Below are 22299 nucleotides of genomic sequence, written 5' to 3'. Positions count from 1 at the left end.
TCTTCACACAAATAATTCTGTGAAATTATTTCGCAAAACTTTCAATATTCTACAATATAAACAAATAAAAGTATGCAATGATGGCTTACACGTTAGTGTAACTTGTATGCGGTCTTATACATACAGATATATACTTATAGAAGCATTCAAATTTACATAAAAAGGCGTTTAAATACGCAACAAAACCGAAATCACAAACGCACAATGAAAGGGTGTTCTTTCACACCTTCTCATTGTGCCTTTGTGGTTTCGGTTTTGTTGCGTATTATGAAACGTTTCACTTCTATTTTTACACATCTGGAACACAAATAACTTTTCCTGCTTTTTTGTCACCATATTAGAATTTTTTTCATTCATTTAAAGTGGTTCCTTCAGGCACTCTTTTGTGACAATACTATTAAAGTGTGCGGTGCCACCTGTCAATCAGATTTCTGGTTGGAATTGTTTCTGACCGTCCTATATTGCCTAATCAATTCACCTGATACATGGACGTCATGATTCTTCAGCAATCACCTACAATAGTTGTTGTTCAGATACATTGCAGATATCTTTATAAAATAATTGTAATGTCTTTTAGGTGCTTAATGCACCTTAGAGACATTACAATTATTTTCCCAAGATAGGTAAAATAGTAACAAGTTTATCTGAACCGATAATTTAGTTAACAATTTTAGCCGTAGATGGAAAATGAAAAGTGGAAATTTATTGTTTTTACTATTGTTTTAAAAACGAACTTTCTGGAGTTATTTCTAAGTTCTTAGTCTATTCAACGAGGAATAGCAAATAAACAGCGACGCTATATGTTCGGATTCTTCAACAATTCCAGCAAGAACAGAAAAAAATTAAATAGAAAAACTTGTGAAACATTAAAAAAAAGGTTTTCCTCTTGATCATGACAAAATAATGCGCAAAAATTTAATTTTATAAAGTAATAGCATAAATTCATGTAATTATAAACAATTAATTATATTCGCTAATGTAAGATCCAATATCACTTACATCCACTTGTGAGTATGTATGGCATTACAAGCAGAGGCTTTGTTTTTATATAAAACAGTAATATTAATTTCCTATTTATATATATAATCGAGACAAGTTGATGATAACAATAATAATAATTATAATAATAATCAGCGCAGAGCCCAAACGGTTCGAAGTTGAAAGTTGAAATTTGGTACATAGTTAGGGTACGTCACGAGAACGCACACTAAGAAGGGGTTTTTCGAAATTCCTCCCCACGGGGGAGAGGGACAGGATTAAGGCTTAACACTTCCATCAACAATGGAAGTGTTAAGAGAAAGCGACATGCAAAACGCAGATGCAGTTTTTTTTCGTTTTTGTGGGAAATCGAACATATTTTTAGACCAATCTAAAAATTCTCTAATTAGTCTGGAAACAGGCTGACCCAATTCTTCCATTCTGTGAAAACGGGTAAAGTTGACTATAACCTAATACGTATAATGTAATCTTCGCTATCGTTACTTTTGCCCGAGCAACGCCGGGCCTACCTGCTAGTTTTAAAATATTTCACATAATATTCACTCCAGCAATTTTGGGAATGTTAAAATATCTGTAGAGCATTAATAGGAACTCCTTATTACTTTATAAAAATATTACCTAATTACTGTTCCATTATGCATAAATTGCACGTAACCAATTACGAAACAATAATTATATATTAATTAGTGCATTAGTAATTGTTCTTAACATTCCTGATTATAATGTCATGAGGTACAGGTACCAGTACACCTTCAGCCATATATTAAATTCTAATACATTATGTATAACGTTCTACTAGTTAAATATTTGTTATTATAATGACACAAATTAAATTTCCATTCTCTTACATGAATATTTTTATGAGAGATAATATTAGAATATATTAGTTTTGGATAGCCTCATCTTTATTAATCGTTAGGAAATCACAGTATAGGTAAACAAGTCAGTAAACAATATATTAACAATATTACTTTGTTAACCAGGCAAGGAAGTAACTAACAGGGAAACTTGTGGGTCGTATATTCGAATATCTTATTATTTTTAGTTTAAAATAGTCTGTGAAATAACAGTAATTACCATTTGCCTCTCGGCTTAGATCACAATATTTGTAAAAATAACAATGATGCAGGAGTCCGATCTTTTCGAGTATTGTTGTTTCGAATATCAAACTAAATCCAATTTAAAACTTCTAAGACTCTTCGGTGTAATCAACCCTTTACTAAATTCAAAAAGAATAAATTTCCTTGATAGAGCTTACCATTGTTTTATAAGAACAGTATTTGCTTATAGTAACATAAATATATTGTTATTTCTGATACTTGAAAGAGAAGATCGGATCTACTTTACAGGAAATATCGTTGAATTATTCGGAGAAGATTTTGAAATATGTTGCTTCATCATTCTTGCTTTTACAATATATATTTATTTAGCTTACGAGTTGTTTCACCGTCAAAAGTTCGTCGTTGGTTTGCATGAAATTCATTTGAAATTATTCAGAATAATACAAACCAACAATTCAGAAATATTTAATCTTCAGCATAAAATTAGAAAATTCGCATGCATGTCTTTGATATTTTTTTACATGATTTATTTCTGTGCACTGGAATTAGCATTTTCTTCGATTGTAACTGGTAAAAATGCTCATATCGTAATATTTCATTTTAGTATAGCACTGCTAGAAATTATGTTTGGAATTGGATTTTTGCTTATTTCAGGTTTGATTGGCCTTGATGTTTATATTCTTGTAGAAAACGAGTTCACAAGTTTATATATGAAAGTAGAAAATAGATTAGTCGATAAAAAAGCAGTTGATATTCATACAATTATCAACAGACACGTTGATTCATGTGATATTTTGCACGATTTAGATAAAATTGATACAAATATTTTCGGTTTATATTATTTGTATCAATTGATTATAACTGCTTTTTGTATGTATGTGGGAATTTTTGGTAAAGGAAATGAAATTATTAAGTGTCTCTATTTATTGGAATATTCTCTTTATTAATTTTCTCAATTTTAGTTATATTCGCCAAAACCTTATCGAAATCAGTAAGCTTTTAGTTCAATTTTTATTAAAATTAAATTTTTATGACATTCCATCAGATTAAATAATACTGTAAAATATTGCAGATATATAGAATTTGTCCATCATTAGAACGAATTTTCTTTCAAGAAAAGAACTTATATGATCGGCTAAAGGTAATTCCAATATAATTAAAAATAAATAAATTTAACGAAATATTATAAAGTTTCTTTACAATTAATATCTCTTATCTTAATAATTTTATTTTTTAAAGTAATTAATCGTTTGCTTGAAGATCTTCACTTGTACAAATTTATGTAACAGAGAAGAATGTATTTATCGAAAAACTCGCTTTAATTAAATATAAGTTCAGCATTTAAAGATGTTCTGTTTAATAAAAGAAAATAATTAATTTGCTCTTATTTAGCAATGTATTAAACCAATTCAACTAAATATCATATGAATGGTTAAAATTAAATACAAAATTTACTTATATGTCACATTCGTACTAGTATAGACCGTATTTTTACATTGAATAATACATCATGCGTGCCTTTGATTAAATGAAAATTGTTGTATTTCAGGTAATTTCTTATAGGAAGAGATTAGGAAAAATTACACTTGGAATCACAATTGCTGAAATATACGTCATCTCGCCTAAAAGCATTCCTAGGGTAGGTAAATTATGTGTTAACTATCAAATTTACTTGTTGTTTCTTGAGCTAAAAATTATTGATTTTATCATCATACTCCATCCAAATTCAGATAAGATTTTTCGTTATATCGTTATTTTCATGAACTTGCAGGTAAAGATTTTCTGAACTATTTAGTTTTATTCTAAACAATACTATTGTTACGAAAAACTGCGAAAGTTGTATACTACACCAACATTTTGGAATAATATATAGCTTAGTATCTATTTTAAGATTTATGTAATACTAATACACACTTTGTTTGTGATCGGTTTAGCAATAAAGATTTGTATAAATAACAAACTAACAAGAATTGAATTGTTTATTGAGAATTTTTAAAAAACGAGCGTAAAGTTGTTTTTCTAGTACAAGTAAATCATTTCAACATTGAATTTATTAATTCTGTCTTAAAACAACTTCGTTCGTTAAAAAAACAAAAAAAAAGACTTTTCTAAGATTTTAACATTTTTAGATTCAAGACGGCTTGAAACGTCAAAAAAATGCAAAAAACTTAGGGGGTAATTTCCGTATTTATAAATGTTAATGTGTGTGTATTTGTAGCACTATTTGGTGTGCTCTATTATAAGCTTAATATCTCCTAGGCATTTTGTCTAAAATTTTGTTGAAAACTTTGCTTATTCGGGGAATTGATACTGTTAAAATTTGACGGTTAAAGCTCGCCGGAGTGGAGAGATAGAATCTTGTGTGTATATCTCTAGTAAGATTGGACTTAATTACGATATTATTCGTTATTAGCAATTAGAATTTTTATTATAAAATCCATCCCTATCCTCAAATTGAGCTATTTGCCGTTTTATAATAGTTAAAAATACGAGAAGATTTTTTAATAAAATATGATAACAGATGGCACTACAATATGTTGCTGGAAAAGTTAAGTAACTCGTTGTAGATTTTTACAAAATGTGTAATGACACACGAAGAAAAGTTCATGAATATGCCTTGAATTCAGTTATTCAAGAATTCAAATTCAAATTGTAGATTAACAGTTCGGAATTTTTCTATTTTCCATTAAAGTATAAAATACGAACATAAATATAAATACAGTAGAGCGTCGAAAATCGGAATCAATTGGGGACTGGGGTTGTTCCGATTAGTCATTTGTTCCATTACCGACTTTGTACGAAAAAATATATTAACCTGTCCGATGTTCAAATTTTTCCGTTGCGTGTCACTTCGTGTTGAATTTTCGTCGATTTTAAGCCTAACGAAAATTTTTATAATAATAATCGAGGCTATCGTATCGTTAAAAATTATTTCTGCATTTTGTACAAACAAAATAAATATATTGAAGAATATAAAAAACATGAAAATTATACTTTAGAAGTAAACCTAGTATCAAAAACGTTCGATTCAGCACGACACAGTCCGACTGAAAATCGTTCCGATTACCGACCATTCCGATTACCGGCGTTCCGATTAACGACTCTCTAACTGTACTACTTTTCACCACAATATTAGCCACATCGGTTGATTATTTTGTAGTTAAGCTCTTCTTTGTTTGTTCTCTGAAAGTTATAAAAGCTGTAACTAAGATATAATATAATGTTAGTGAAATAAACTACAATTTTGTTATTATTTTATTATATGCGAGAACTGTTTTGACTTTATCAACAATGCATGTGTTATAATGTCTTGTGTAAAAGTTTGAACAGTTATGACACATTTCGTAATGAAAATCATTGAAAACTTTGTAACTTATTTGTTTATTTATAATACGTCGTGATGATTTGTCTTTTTAATAGTTAAGTTATATCGAGCAGAATTATAGCTTTCCTAATAACAACTAAAACTATAGCCATAAATATTTAAATACATTTTTGAAAGTATTGAAATATTAACAGTTTAAGAAACGATGACCACTTAATGTTCTAGTTGTAGGTGTTAGGCATAGTAACTTTATACACATTTATAAAAAATAATAGTACTTTTAAATTAATACAAACTTTAACAGAGTAAAGAAAACTTTTATACCTGTTATTAAATTAATTAAAAATAATAATAACTCTATTCTTTCATTTTTTCAGATATTGCATTCAATGTACTCATTTTTCTCCAGCATTTTGAGCGTCAAACGAGGAATGAATGCGTGTGATGATGCTTATAAACACATCATTTAAATGTTTTTTGAAGATGTATACAGTTGCAAATACACAAATTATCAAAGGTATCGAACTAAAACATAATTGAAAACATATGGATAAATCAGGAAGGTTTTATGCTTAAGGATTCGCCGAAGATATAATGGGTACACCGCCCGAAATGCGGCAATTTATGACACGATGTCGAATGCTCAAATTAAAAGCTATATAACTTAAAATGTCTTAATAATATTATTTAATAAAGACGTTGGTCATGATAACTGAATGGCACTGTTCGGCAATAACGAAAAATTTTTTAAATTACATAGTCTGTATTACCAAAATTAATTTATATATTTCTGATGCATAGCATTGTCGCATGACATGCAACGCGAGAAAAATGGCACTGAAGCAAGTAAATGCAGCGATTCTTGTCTCGCAAATGCCACACGAATAAATCTGTTTGAAAAATAATGAGGTTACACAGACTCCACGGGAATAAATTCTGTAATGAAAAATCTTGGGTGTTACAGATTCTGCGCAGCTGAACTCATAATGAAATGCAGTGGAGTCTCACAGATGACATCCAACTTAATTCTGTCCTTACAATTAATATGTAATTAAATATTTTTCTATTTCAGTTGATAATTGAAAAATTGCTTAATCATTCCATTTAAAAACATTAAAACAAGAAAAACAACAAAATAAAGAAACAAACAAAGAGAAATGAATTTTTCACTACAAACCAAAGTAATGCAGCTACAAACAAACTGTACGATGGCGATGGGTCCTGTCCTTAAATTTCTTGGAAATTTTACACTCTGCCTTCAGGCGTGTTGATACTTATAGACATGCGCATTTTTTCGCGTGAAAATACGTTCGCACTGTAAAAAATTTCAATATAATGTAGCACTGGTTTATTTGGTCACGACAATGCGTCACGTGGGCGAGCCGCCTACGGGGTGCCTTTTGTGAGGTTTTATATGATAAACTGGCTCTTATCTAAGTATTAGTAAAGTGAAGAAAATCCGGAAAACATCACCTGGCCAACTCATTGGCGAGGCGCAAACTCACAGTGTTTAGTGATTTCATCCACTCGGCTACTAATGGGCGTATGTGCCATCAATTGAGAAGTTAAATTCTTTGTATTAGACAAATATATTTAACTCGAAATTGACCATTGGTTTCACAACAATACTTTTCTTTAGGTGCATTATGTTTCATTTGACAGTTTTTACATAATTTTAAATACAACGTTACAACTTCATATTAATATTTTTGGATTTAAGTTGCAATTCTTTAAGCATACGTGTTCTTATTCCATAGCCTATTCTAATGTGAGTTTCGGATAGTACACCGAACAATTCATTATTGGTAACATAATACTGTATATTCGTTTCTCGTGGTTTTAATGGCTCAATTAACTTCTCTTCATCATTAATTTTCAAAATATCGAAACGTTTTAATCGTCTGTAATCCACAGGTTTTAGCAGAAATCACTTCAGAAAATGTTTTAAAGTACTTTTCTTGAGAAAAATAAAAAAAGCTGTCTTCTCGTTTAACTCGCAACAAATGCGCGTAACTTTTCAAACAAAAGATCACGGTTCACTGCAGCAGCCATTCAATATAAATTATGACAGTAATTCTCAATATTTTTGTCATAGTACACCTTTAATAATTTAAAAATTTGGCGGCACACATGGTTACGGTAAGTACCGCAGGACAACTAGTGACATCATAACAGTGATTTTTAAGCGCTGTTGGTTAAGCCGCGTTTCTTTAAGCAGCGAGAGTGTAGCGAAATGACGTCACGAGCAATGTTGGCCAATTACAAACCAGTTTCAGTGTGTTCGCTGTAAAGCGCTTCTCGAGCGCTGCATAAAGAAACGCGGGGTAATTTAGATAACATTTTCTAAACGCCTTGGTAGCTACCAAGGGATACATTCTGCATTATACAAAATCATGTTAGTGAGATATGTTTTATCAGAAGATTTTATGCAAGTTTAAACCTATGCCTAGAAGTTGAAAAAGAAAACGTACACCTCTAGACAACAAAATGAGAATTTCGTTCGACAACAAAATGAGAACTTTATGCTGGTAGTTAACTATTCCTGAAACATCTTTTGGCATTATTCTGTTTACATTCAGATAAATTACGTTTAAACCAACAGCGAATTCGTGACGATGAACCAGACTGAATGTTACGTATACGAAAAGGGTGATGGAAAAGACAATTAAACAACACAGTTCGAAATCTTCACCAAATAGTTCAATTATGTTTCCTGTAAACTGTCTCCTTTGTTCTCCTCGAAAAAGGATAAACATCAATATATTAATGTTATTACAGGCAAACATCGATCTTATCATATAATGATAAAGCCTAGTTGTGAAACTTCTCGACCTTTCTCAGTGGCGTAACGTGGGTGTCAGCCACCCGGGGAGGAGGAAAATTTCGCCGCCCCTTATTTAGGTATTTTTACAAGATATTATTATTTATTGTGAAAATTTGCCGCCCCCTATACCTGCCGCCCCCACTACGCTACGCCACTGACCTTTCTATAGGAATGATTACGCCGAACAGTTTGAGAATTTCTAAGTTTATGCGTAGTTGATTATCCAAAGAAAAGCTATTACAGAATTCGGGTTCCACTTCTAAATTCATTGGGAAATATGAAATTTCACAACTTCTTAAACAAGAAACAACTCATCAGCAAGATTAAAAATGCAATTGAACGTTATTAATGTAAAATCGATTATTCCCTTAATAATGAAATATTCGAAGTATTATTTTCTGTTCCTTCAAATATCTACTTGAAGCATCTACTTGCCCATTAAGAAATGAATTAAAATTTCATACATAATTCAGTTAATTGCTAATAGCTTTATAAGAATATTAGTCGCCTGCGTTATTTCTTCAGACAAAACTTTTATGGGAAGTTGGATCCTATTTAGATGAAGAAAACCTGAAAAAACTCCACGTGGCCAGCCCATTTGCTATGCCCGAACTCACGGCTAACTAACTACCAGGGTTTGGTAATTTTATGCACGGCTACTGGAGGGCACTTATTAGAATTAAGAAAGTACTGTTCAGAAATGAAAGCCCGAGTCGTTAAATGTGGAAAATTAAATACTTCGACGTTTCACGGGTAAACACTTACAATTGCACACAGGAAAGTGCTATATGCTACCTGTCTCAGTAATTATATAGAGTCTCTATTTCTCGATATATCATTGTCGCATTAATAGTCTTTATTATATATATTTTAAAATTACTTTTTGTTTCATATGAATTATACTAAGTTAATTATTTTGTTAAAGTTTTTAATAATTATTTAATATAAATTATTTTTAAAGTTATACTAAATTGTAATAATTAAAAATAATTATACTAAGTTAATTGTTTTGTTAAAGTTTTTGACAATAGATTGAGCTACGTGTACATCAGAAAATCTAATATAGATAGAAATTAATTGATATAAAGAAATTAATAGATATTTTGGATGTACGACATTAGCTAATATGCGAAGTATCTGAACGAAACTGCCGAGTTTTTTAACAATTAGTCAAACGACCTAGGAGTGTATAACGAACGAACAAACGAACGAACAAACAAACATTCTCATTTAATTATATAGATATATAAATAGTGCTGTTATTAATTTCTTTATTAATGATAACAAATATGAAAATCCAGCTACGAGTTCCGTAACTTTGACAGAAAATTTCATAATTGTGTATTGTGTCAGTTGTTACGAGGTTTTTATTTATAAATTTTTATATTTTATCGCATTCTATGCCATTATGAATGTGACCGAATGTTATATTGAATAAATTAAAATTCTTTATTACCTTTTAGAAAAATCGTTATAAAAAGATTTAAATTTTCATATTTTAATTTATTTTAAAAATATTTATGTTAATGAGTAACAAGGAAAACAGCTGAGTGCGCGTAATCTGCTGTAAATTATGCCAATGCTATAAATTTAGAAAGATGACGTGACAGGAAGCTGGAGGTTAATAATATGAAAAAACATATTTAAAAAATGAATGTTACTGTAAAAATTAATGCGCGATATAATCGAGTACTAAAAATTCTGGGTTTATACTAAATACATTTTAAATGCTATTAAATCTCTATCCTTTATTCTTACATCAGCAAGTGTTTCTGATATAAAATAAAGTTAGTTCTGCGATACTGGATTTTATTTGTGGTTATGTCGTATTATTTCACGCTTACGTAAACCTCGATACCACGAAAGCCCGTTTAGAGTTATTGTTTCTTTAATACAATACTGTTCCGATTTTATTATGCAGTAATACATTCCATAATAAATCGCTTTTTAAAATATTCATGTAATTTTCCAATAAAAATTATAAATATCGTTATTGAAAATTTAAAAAATATATATCGAACAAATAATAGAAATCAAAACTTTAAAAGTACAAAGAGTAGAAATTCATTAAAAAGCAAAATAAAGTTATTACTGTATAAAAAGTTTCGATCTTTCCAATCAAATATAAAGAAATCGTTTCCTTACCCATTACTTGGTAAATTAGAAATTTCATACCTTTATGTGGATTGATGCAATACCGTCAATTCACATCAAGGTGTAAAATTTCGAATTCACAAAAGTTTGAAAATGAGAAGGTGGTACTTAAAACCAATAAATAAAAAACTTTTAATATATAAAGGAAAGATAAATAATAATTGATCTGTCCACATGTTTTGCTTATTTAAATCTTGATGAAGTTATTGTTTCACCCTCAGTGGAAGTTTCAAAGACAACGGTAGGAACAAAATACCGTGTTTCGCTGCCAAAAGAAATTCAATGGAAATTGATATTTTAAAATGTATTGATTCAATTGCATTTAAAACTTGGGGGACAAAAAAAACCCATTATATCGGAATCCGCGATATAACGAGAGGCTACTGTAATATTATTTTTTAACTTTTTGTTAACAAACCATGAACTTTTACTTTCCCGGCTGTTATATATATTGAGAATTCGAACAGAGTTATAAAATTAAATAGTAGAATGAAGGTTTTATTAAACCCAGAAAACGGCTCTAATTTATGCCTAAATCCAAACTATTTCTCGCTCGTAAATTATTATAAGAACTCCTCCCTTACAAATAATAATTTAAAGTTAAAGTAATAAAATGTATATTACTTTCACATATTTTTCCCATGAACAGACAACACATTTGTCACTTTTATGTCAAAAAAAGAAATCCAACTTCTCTTCACAAGAGCTTATCTCTAATTTTGACGAACATCAGGACGTCTAATTCATTAGTACGTCCCGTCAGCTGACACAAATTCCAAATTTTTATTGGAAGAAACTTACGCATAAAAAGGACTTCCCACGATTCGGAGCAGTTTTCGAAGCCATTCGAAGTTCGTCACCTAACGTTGTCTCTGTGTGTTCCAAGGCTTCCTCCGCAGCTCCACCGCATCTTCCGCTGACGATCATCGAACCTCGCCATCCTTACTACAGTAGAAGCTCCAAGACAGAATCTCAGTATACGCAACTGAGGTAGTATGTTTTATCGATGTAAACTCTCTCTCTCGCGTCCAGATAGGGACTGTAGAACTTCTTTACGTATGGTCGTATATTTGTATTTTATTTTTATTTTATTTCCATTAAATTTTGCTGATATTTGGTTAAAATGGCCTCGTACTTGATTTCAAATATCAGCCAGTCTTATCGCAAATCGACGATCCCTCCCTCTCGGAAAAGTACAAAATTGCTATTTCTCTCGCCTAACGCTCTAATTAGGCTGGTGTCAAGAAAAATTCTCAGGAAGATAACAAGAACTTCTTGGCCCCAAATAAAATCATTAGTAAAATCCCCATCCAGTGACGTTGTGAGCGGATCTCTCGGATCTGACGTTGTACACGAATGAGAAATAATCCTCTCTTGACCTCGGATTCTCACATATACATAACAGGAATAAGTATTGCAACGTGTCAAATTTGACCCTACAAATTTTTTCCAGAATCAAATTGTCCGTGAACCGGTCAATTTCGTTTAAAATCGCCGGATGGGGTTAAGATTTTAGAAAGAAATTTGGCATAGTAACATGTGTACAAAGAACATTGATGCAGTTAAAGTCCTGTTTTGGTAGTTAAAGTTTCAGGGTGTCGGGAAATAAAGGGTCTGGAAATCTGTCATATTGCGAGAAAGTCGATTTGAACAAAAGAACGAGTTATTCGTGTATCAACTAATTTTCTGTTTTTGATGTCATACACTACTTTAAATTGCATGCTGAAAGATAAATTTTATAACTGTTAAATCCAACCTGCAGTTATGTTAAGAATGATCAAACTTATCTGCAATTTTCGTTTCGTGTTATGTGAATAGCACGTGAATATGTTAGCAGTAGCAAGTGATACAAATTGGTTCAGCAGTTGCTCTTACAGAACAAATTTGTATTACGTGACATACTGAACACGTCAGACTAAGCACTAACATGAGACTAAACACTCGAAAGGATGAAAGCTTGAGCCTACGAATCAGAAGCTCTTAGAATATAACTTGTTTTTTGGGTGCTCTTTCTCTGACTTATCAAGCACGTTCCTTGTTAACCACCACCCCATTTCTGGATTGGCCGAATTCATATTGGGTTTTAAGCATAGAATTCTTTGAACCACAGAGCAAAAACGTCATATATATATATGCCAAGTATATAAAAACTTACATAAATTAATATTAATTATTTAATTAGAGCCTATATATATTATTTGAATTATTACAAGAATTTAGTTAACTTACGTAATTTCTATTTAACATCGAATTTACTTTCGACAGAACAAAGATTTGTGTACCGTAAAACCAAGCGAAATTTGTGGAATAAATGTAAACAATAAATCCAATAAGTATATTATTGGATTATTGTATATTTTATAAAGAAGCTTTCTAATATGAAATACAAATATTAAAATATCTCATTGGTAAGAATTGTAACATAATCAAATACAAAGGGAATGTAATATTTGAGTATGGACACGTTTCTATAACAACAAACTTTTTTACGAATTCAAAATTAATTAAACATATTTTTAAACTTTCAGTAGTAAACAAACGGCCCACCAATTGCCTAAATGAAGCGGAAATTATTTACTAAACAGTTTTATAACTGAAAAGTGAAAACTAAATTTATATTTTTATTCTGTAAAATGGAAAAATCTTAATTGTGAAGGTAGGGTCGAGTGATTATACATATTGCAAACGCTAATAACAACTAAAATCGTTATTAAGATCGACCCTACTGGAGATATGACACACGACCTTATCTATTTACTCGACTTTTAACAAACCTCCCAGAAAAATTTTAGAAACTCTTAACAACAAACGCACCGGTTTTAATGCTTCAAAATGGGTGATAAAAATCTTACTCCCACACATACACTAACGCTCATATATACAGAAAAATCCCCAATTTTTCAACGTTTCATTGTCTCGTGAGTCCAAAAATGTAAAACCTTTTGGAGGAGGTTGATTTTTGCCGGATGGACACACTTTCCCTTTGTTATATACATGTATAAGAAAAGAAAAAAAAATCAACCTTTCTTACAATAGTTTATTTCAGATTTTCTACTTGTGAAGGGTCTAAAATATTTTTCTTAAATTTTACATTAAAAACGTTAAACTTCGTATACGTTACACAAAGGAGACAATTACTTGAAAACCTTTGCTTCATTACATCGTTTGTAAATTTTTATTATTGTAAATACTGATGTAATTAATATTATAATATTTAATTTCTCATTTCAAAATAGAAAATGATATAGTAAATATACGAAATCAATAATTAAACTTACAAACAAACTTTTGTTAAGGAAACTGTACAGCAAGATTATTTCTAGTCATAATTAATTAGCCACGTTTATTCATGATAAAAAATTCTGTTTAACTTGCATTCAAATGCAAGATTTGATAGAATTTAAAAAACTTCGATTGATTATTAACTAATCGGTATGGATATTTTGAAACCGTCACTTGGATTCACCATTACTGATATAAATCTAATATATATAAAAAATAATTTCGAAGTCAATTAATAAACAGGTATTATACGTAACTGCTTCTACGACAATGTCGATACAGTACAAATATGAGAGTAGTGCAATCACGCTCGCTTTTTAATTATACACCATCAACTGAAATGTATTCTGTTAGCAAGTTAAATAATTGGGCTGCAATTTCAAAAAAAAAAAAAAATTGGACTATAAATTCCCACTGTCGTTTGTCTGTCTTTCTTTTCTTAAACTCGAAAACGGAGTTAGCGCGATGAAATACGAGAACATATATAGAAACAATAGGAGCAGATGGCCGCGATTAACTGTGCTGAAACTTCCAAAGGAAACCGCAAAACACATTATTTCTATTCAAATATAATCTTTTTGGATAAGGAGTTAAATAGACGGCCGGCTCGACTCTAATGTTAAAAGAAAAGTATGATGTACCGGAGCAAGCCTGTACTAATTTCCGGTGGTGAGCATATATTTTAAATTAAATAAATTTAAAATTGCAGGCCGGCATTGGGACGATGTCAAAATAAATAATTTCTCCTTATAATATATATTCAATTTAATGCTTCCAATACGATTTAAATGCGTAATGTTTGTACTGTAAAATTTAGAAAGAAAAATAAATTATTACATAAATTGATTTTCAATATGCGTTATGAAACGAGTGTAGGAAAGCAATTCGGTAAACAACATGCAAGCAATTCTACTCCACGTGGCAAACGAAAATGAAATATTCCTTCAATCCGAATATTAAACAACTATAAATAATCAGATCACAGTTTTATATTTATGTGCAACGAAGCTCAGTTCCATCTTATTTCTTGGAATTTTCATAATGCAGGAGTCACGTCGATACGACTGTTGTTTGATGAATCAAATTACATCCAATCTAAAGATTCTACAACTTGTCGGTATAATTAATCCTTTACTAAATTCGAGAAAAACAACTTTCTTTGATAGAGCTTATCACTGTTTTATAAAAACGGTATTTCTTTATAGTAATATAAATATATTATTATTTTTGCTACTTGAAGGAGAAGATAGGATCTACTTTACAGGAAATATCGTTGAATTATTCGGAGAAGATTTTGAAATATGTTGCTTCATCATTCTTGCTTTTACAATATATATTTATTTAGCTTACGAGTTGTTTCACCGTCAAGAGTTCGTCGTTGGTTTGCATGAAATTCATTTGAAATTATTCAGAGTAATACAAACCAACAATTCAAAAATATTTAATCTTCTGCATAAAATTAAAAAATTCGCATACATCTGTTTGGTATCTTTTTACGTCATCTTTTCCTGTACACTGGAATTAGCATTCTCTTTTATTATAACCGGAAAAAATGCTCATATCGTAATATTTCATTTTAGTATAACACTGCTAGAAATTATGTTTGGAATTGGATTTTTGCTTATTTCAGGTTTGATTGGCCTTGATGTTTATATTCTTGTAGAAAACGAGTTTACAAGTTTATACATGAAAGTAGAGAATAGATTAGTTGATATAAAAGCAGTTGATATTCATACAATTATCAACAGACACGTTGATTTATGTGATATTTTGCAAGATTTAGATAAAATTGATAGAGATATTATCGGTTTATATTATTTGTTTCAATTGACCATAACTGCACTTTGTATATATGTGGGCATTTTTGGTAAAGGAAATGAAATTATGAAGTCTCTCTTTTTATTTATTGGAATATTCACCTTAGTAATTTTCTCAGCTCTCATTTGGTTTGCGAAAATGTTATCAAATTCTGTAAGAATTTTCGTAATTTTTATGTGTAATACATTTAAATTGATAAAATCATATAATACAATATAATGTAATTTAACATTTCAGATATACAAAATTCGTATGCCTTTGGAACGAATTTCTTTCGAGGAAAGCAACGTTAATGTCCAGCTAAAGGTAAAATATTTAGTATAAAAAATTCATTTACGAGATCCTTAATATTTCTGTCTTTACCAATTGGGTTTTCAACAAGTGTATTGTGGGAATCCATTTGGAGAAAGTTTGGTTATTTCTGTTTTTATAAATATTTTCTAGAAAAAAATCTAAATATTTTATATACTTCATAACATATATCGATATAATTTTTGTCAATTGAGTCATTGTCAACACTTCTTTTGTCTCATTTCAAAAATCAGATTTAAATATTTATTTTTTCATTTATACCGATTACCTGAAGTAAACATAATACATTTCGAATTGTCAGAAAGGCTACGTATAATAAAATTCGACATATTTCCGGTAAATACCGTATTAGAACTGCTTTTTGACAGCCAATGTAACACATAATGGGATTCATATCTCATATAATTTACTTTCAGGTCTGTAATGTGTACAATGTACATAGCAAAAAAAGTATGTGAATCGTGTCAAATTAAATCCTTCGAGTTTTTCGCAAATCTCCGCGTTTTGAGACTCCCGAATCCAAAAACGTAAAATGAAAATAGCGAAATACTTTCCGAAATATGTATGTATTTATGTATATTTGTGTCTGTGTAAGTATGTTGGGGTCTATTTCACTAAATATTTCAAGATAGATTAAAGATTAAGAAACGAATTATGGTATGGTGACTTGAATATGACGGGCATTGGTGCTATTAAATTTTGGTAGTGATAGATCGCGATGGTGAGAAGGTAGAAATATTCATGTATCTCGAGAAAGGTATGATTTAATTAAGATTATGTTCGTTATTAACATATACACTCTTTTATAAAACTTACTCCTACCCTTAAATGTAAGCCTCTCGCCACCTTATACCGTATTAATTAAAAATATAATATACAATAGACCTTCCTATAACAAGGTAGATATGTTCCACTTCACTGGTATGCGAGAGGAGTCTGTAGCTCACATGTGGCTTTATATTCCAGAAGAAACAGGAGATGAGCGCACAGCGACCGAAGAGACGGCCTTATAGAAGACGGCCATTCCGGGAAGACGGAGAAGAAGTCACGGACACGACCAAATCCGGCCTTATAGGAGACGGCCACCGCGAGAAAAGGAGATAGAAATGCCTTCCGGGAGGACTTGGGGGGAAGCTGGCCCCTATTCAGGCGTCATTGGCAAGGAGGAAAACCCGGAAAAAACTCCCGCTGCCTGCTCGTCTGAGTGAGGCGCGAACCTCCGATCGAACTCCGGTGTTTAGGGTCTGGTCACCGCCGTTATGAACGGAGACGGTGTCCACTCGGCCAGGTAGATTCGTTCCGTGTGTATATGAATCCATGTTGTACAAGTCACTTAAATACATGAGCCTATCACAGCCCGGCACGTGTGCAGTTTAGGGGCTACGGCTATTTGAAAGGTTTTCTTCCATAAAATTAATCGACTCTAGACTAATTTGACTCAACATTTCCAAATCACGTATAACTTTTTGGGAATAATCCGTATAAATTATGCTATAAACAAAAAATTGTAGGATTATTTACCGAGTGTGCACCGTTCGATGACGCCATTGCTTAAGCTTGTTTCTGTCGCGGAGCGGCTCATCGAACGGCGGGCACGTGTTCCTGATCAACGAATTTTTCGCAGAAAAATAACTTAACTTTGGAGACATCATTAATAAAAATATAATTTTTACGGCCGTTGAATAATGAATGTTTTTTAGTCAGTCCAGTGCTCGTTTAAACTCAACGGTTTGTACAATATCCGCTATTGGTCCAGATTCGACCAATCTTGTCGCGACATGAGTCGTCGATGACGTTTTACCGTGTTATACTAGTCTTTTTTAGCGTGTTATACAAACACGAGCGCAATTTTTTAGCCGTGTTATACGAATCCGTGTTATATGAATTCGTGTTATAGGGAGTCTACTATACTTTTATAATAAAATTCGATAACAGAAGGCGCAACGCGAAATTTTAGTTTTGCTTAATAGTATGAAGGTTTTTTCCATAAAAACGCATAACAGCCGGGAAAGGTGCAACTCTTTCAAAAAACTGTGTTAAACAACTTTTATATAGCACTATCTTGATCACATCTAAATAGCTTAAAATTCATAACTGTAAAGTTTTCATTAAGACTTACCCCAGTCGAGATGTATAACCTATGACCCACTGTGTATTTAAATCTGTTGGAATTCATATTCCAATATTGAGTAGCATTAATGTGCAGTACAAGTAAAAACTTGGTTTACACATCTGTTATGTACAAATTAGTATGTGGAATTTCGTTTCTTAGTGTTTATACTCCTTGAGAAATTGAAAACTATAAAATCGAATATAAACACCCGCGTAGTCATCTATGGAATTTCCGGTTCGGTATCTATGAAATATTTTCATGTTTGTGAGCTTTTTGAGTTTAGAGGTATCAAAACGTCCAGATTTGCAATAAATTCGTAAGGTTAAATTTGACACGATTTACAATAATTTCCCGTGTTACTGTCGTATATGTGTTATAACGGCCAGAAAATTAAAAATGAATTATTTTCAACTTTTTTATATTAATATAGAGTTAATATAATTTTCGAATTTTACTTTTAATTGTTCTGAAAATGTAAGTACAGTAGAGCATCGATTATCCGACTTAATTGGGGACTGGGGTTGGTCGGATAACTGAAAAGTCGGATAACCGAAAAGTATAAAAAAACACATTATTAGTATAGTGTATTAGGCCTGATTTAAATACTAGCTTCCCTTTAATGGTCGAGCCAGTGCTGCCAACTAAAACATGCGAAAATTTAACAAAAATAATATTAAAGTAGCCAAGACATAACCAAATATTGTAGCGCCACATCACTAGCGGACATTTGAATTTGCCGACTAGAACGCGGTCGGTTAACCGATTAGTCGGTTAATCGGGGGTCGGATAATCGATGCTCTACTGTAATTCGACATCTTACAATTTCATTTCGAGCTATTTGCAATTATAGGAATACTTGTTTATATAATGGGAAGGTCTTGGCTTTCCAAATTTTTCCAGAAATTTTGCTTAATGTAACAATTTGACTTTACTCAGTAATTCATTTTTTAATAGCAATTTATAGAGTAATATGATGAACCGTAAATATGAGTAAATTGGTACAATTTATAAAATTCAGACTGTTAAAACTATATTATTTCATTGTTGGATACATTAAGAATGACAATTAATAATATTTATTGTATTACAGATAATTTCTTATAGGAAAAGACTAGGAAAAATTACTCTTGGAATCACAGTTGCTGACATTTTCGTCGTCTCACCTAAAAGCATTCCTAAGGTAAGCAATATATATGTTAATTAGCAAAAATACATGATGCTGCTCAACATCAGTTGTAGCCGTTTCTAATATTGTATAAATTACATGGAGGACCAGGTTTAAAGTTATTGCAACCACCTATAAGTGTAAACTGCTTTTATAAATACTTTTATTAGATAGTAAAATTTCTTCTATTACTCTACACTGTTCAAGTGTCTAGATCAGTAGTTCTTAACCAGTGTTCCGCACACCTACCTCGAGTGTTCCACGAAAGAAAAAAATTTATTCACATTTTTTCCCATTGCTATATTCGTGGTTAATTCCATGTTTCTATTTTATTCAATATATTACAGTTAATTAGTTTATTGCTTCATTGTTTCCTGAGAATAGTAAACATGAAATTCCTTATCAAATTTTAAATATATTTAAGCTAATTCTCTGTGTAATATAAAGTATAAGAATGTTGTTCCCTGCTTCAGAAAGGTTGAGAACCACTGGTCTAGATGAATAAAACAATTGACAAACCTCTACACTAGAAGTTTTTATTAATTATTTGGCAAATACATTTCTAGTGAGCTCCACTCGTCAGTATCATAAACTCTATTACATAATAAAACTGTAAGTGATGAAATAATAATACTTAGAAACAAAACTTATAATTAAATAATCCATGGAATTTTGCGTAAGCACAAATTTACTACCTTCAGCTACCAGTTCTTACAACACCACAAGTGGGATTATGTTTAATAATTCAATAAATTCATGTCAGATTTCATCCCTAAAGATTTTAAAAAATTAAAAAAAATCATTTGATACGAGAATCTCGCCAACATGCCCTGGCCAGATTATAGTGACTCGAATGTCGCCAAAATTATTAACCTCTTAACAGTGAAGGACGAGAATAGTCGTCCAAGACGATCGAGTGGCAGTGGTGAAGGACGACTATAGTCGTTAAAAAATTCTTATAAAATACCTGGACCATTTCGTGAAGTCGTAGAATTTTCACGAGTAGTTGGGTTCTCCAACTTTGTTTTGTAATATCCTTTAGTTCTCTAGAAATTACAATAAAAGAGAGAAAATTAAAATAAATATGAAATTTTAGACGGCCATCTATCGACATAAATCGAATTTAAATTTCCCGCCGTCATCCGATTGGTTAAAAAAATTAATATTCCTAATTGGCTCGCATCAGAAAAAAGTAGGTGTGACTTCTGTAAATGACGCTATCGGGAGTGCACCGATGCGACCGGAAAAAGTAAACAGCCTACGTCATTAGTCTAACGGTCCTTGTCTGACCTACTTTTCGTAGAATCAACATTGGAGTAAGCTGTAGTAAAACGTAGTAGTTTATAGTAAAACAATCTTCTCTAATATTCATAGTAATTTGTAATGCTCGGATTTCAATTTAATAAGTATTATTTAGTTCAGAAACATTATAAATACATCATTAAGTAGGAGAATAACGAAAAACTTTATTTTTTAGTATAATACAATTTACAAAATCGAAAGTTCGTATATCGTAATATTATAAAAAACTACATCGAAACATACAAAGTCACCTAATTTACTTAAATTCAGTTCATTATACAACTGTAGATACTCTTGCCTTCCTCAGTTTCCTCAAAACAAAATTCGAAAACTTCAATTAATTCTATAAATATTTAAGCGCCATTACTATTCGAATTAACTGTAATTACAAATATAACTGAAAAATATTTTCGACATAAACCCTAGGCAATAATTATCAAAACAAAATTCTTCAAGTATAAATTTTTCTGATCGAGTAATATGTAATAATAGTTTCATCTATTACTCTTGCCATATTCAACTTTCTATGTTCACATCCATTTAGTTTCATCTAATTACACTTTAAATGTAAAAAAATCTACCAACAAATAAGTTTTCTAATAAAGATACTACTTGCTAATTAAAGTTTGTATTCTTCTTTGACGTAGTTCTACGTTTTAGCACTAAATTGGTAGACATGTCTAAATAACACGCTTATAAACACTAAATGCCATAAATGTTTCGAAATTAGAACTAGATAATTATATGCACAAATAAATTTACATGCCTTCATTTACATCCAAACAAAGATCAGTTCTCCCAAATTGTCGAAAAATAAATTATTTTCAACTTTTCTTTCTGAATTCAGAACTAATTCACAGTAAACTTTATGCCTTAAAATATCCATTGCAATCAACGCAAAATGTATGAATCCACGTAATAAAAAATTATCGCAGTGAACTTCGAAAAAACGAGAAAACACAGAATTATTAAACCGCACTTTACGAAATCTCCCGCGAACTGTCGTATACAATAAACAAAACGAAAATGCTCTTGTCCAATGTCATCAGGTGACAAAAAGTTTCTAAATAAACGCTAAAAGTTTTAAAGAATTCTTTCACAAAAACCGATGAATTTAATTAATACACAATAACTAAATCTGTTTAATAAAGATTAATAATTTTCCATTATAATTATGCAAATTAGATATAAAAAAGATCATCGCGCAAATTCTCCCGCGAACCATGGATGACTCTTACGTCATCTGGATTGAAGTTTCCTGCAAAATACTGAAAATTTTTATATAATTCTTCTACTAATCCAGTCAAATTTAAATAATATAAAATGTCTAGATCTGTTTAATAAAGATTATCACAAATATTATTACAAATATGCAAATTAAATATGAGATAGATCACTAGGAAATCTCCCGCCAAGATAAAAATAGCTTTCGGTCACGTGTTCACCAAGAAATATGTTTAAAATTTAATTTTTCAGCTTACATAAACCGTACAATAAATGAGTATTTCTTCGAAAGAAGTCGATATACACGAATAAATAATAATTATTTAATAATGCATTTATCCATTTTAAATTGATATTGTCAAAATTAAGCCATTTAATCTGTGTGGCTTTTATAATTTAGAGTTTCCGAGTATTTTACTGTGAAATTCAATTTAGTAAACAGAAACAAAGTTAGGCTATTAAGTATAAACAGCACAATACAAGAATTTATACGTAAGTTGAGTGTAAATACAGAAAAAAATCGAATTATATCAAAGATGGGAGAAACAAGCTTACATCCCCAGAACAGAGCTTATAATTCGTTGTTATTTTCAGCCTGTTTCTACTTCGACTGTTTTTTGTTGGTAAAAAGTTAATGTTTTAAGATGTTCTTAGTAAAAAAACATAAAAGTATCGAAATATAATATTCACACACACAAAAATATTCATGTATGTCGACAT

Source organism: Centruroides vittatus, unplaced genomic scaffold (assembly GCF_030686945.1).
Source record: "Centruroides vittatus isolate TY-2023 unplaced genomic scaffold, ASM3068694v2 contig_766, whole genome shotgun sequence".
NCBI lineage: Eukaryota > Metazoa > Arthropoda > Arachnida > Scorpiones > Buthidae > Centruroides > Centruroides vittatus.
This window is presented reverse-complemented; position numbering follows the sequence as displayed.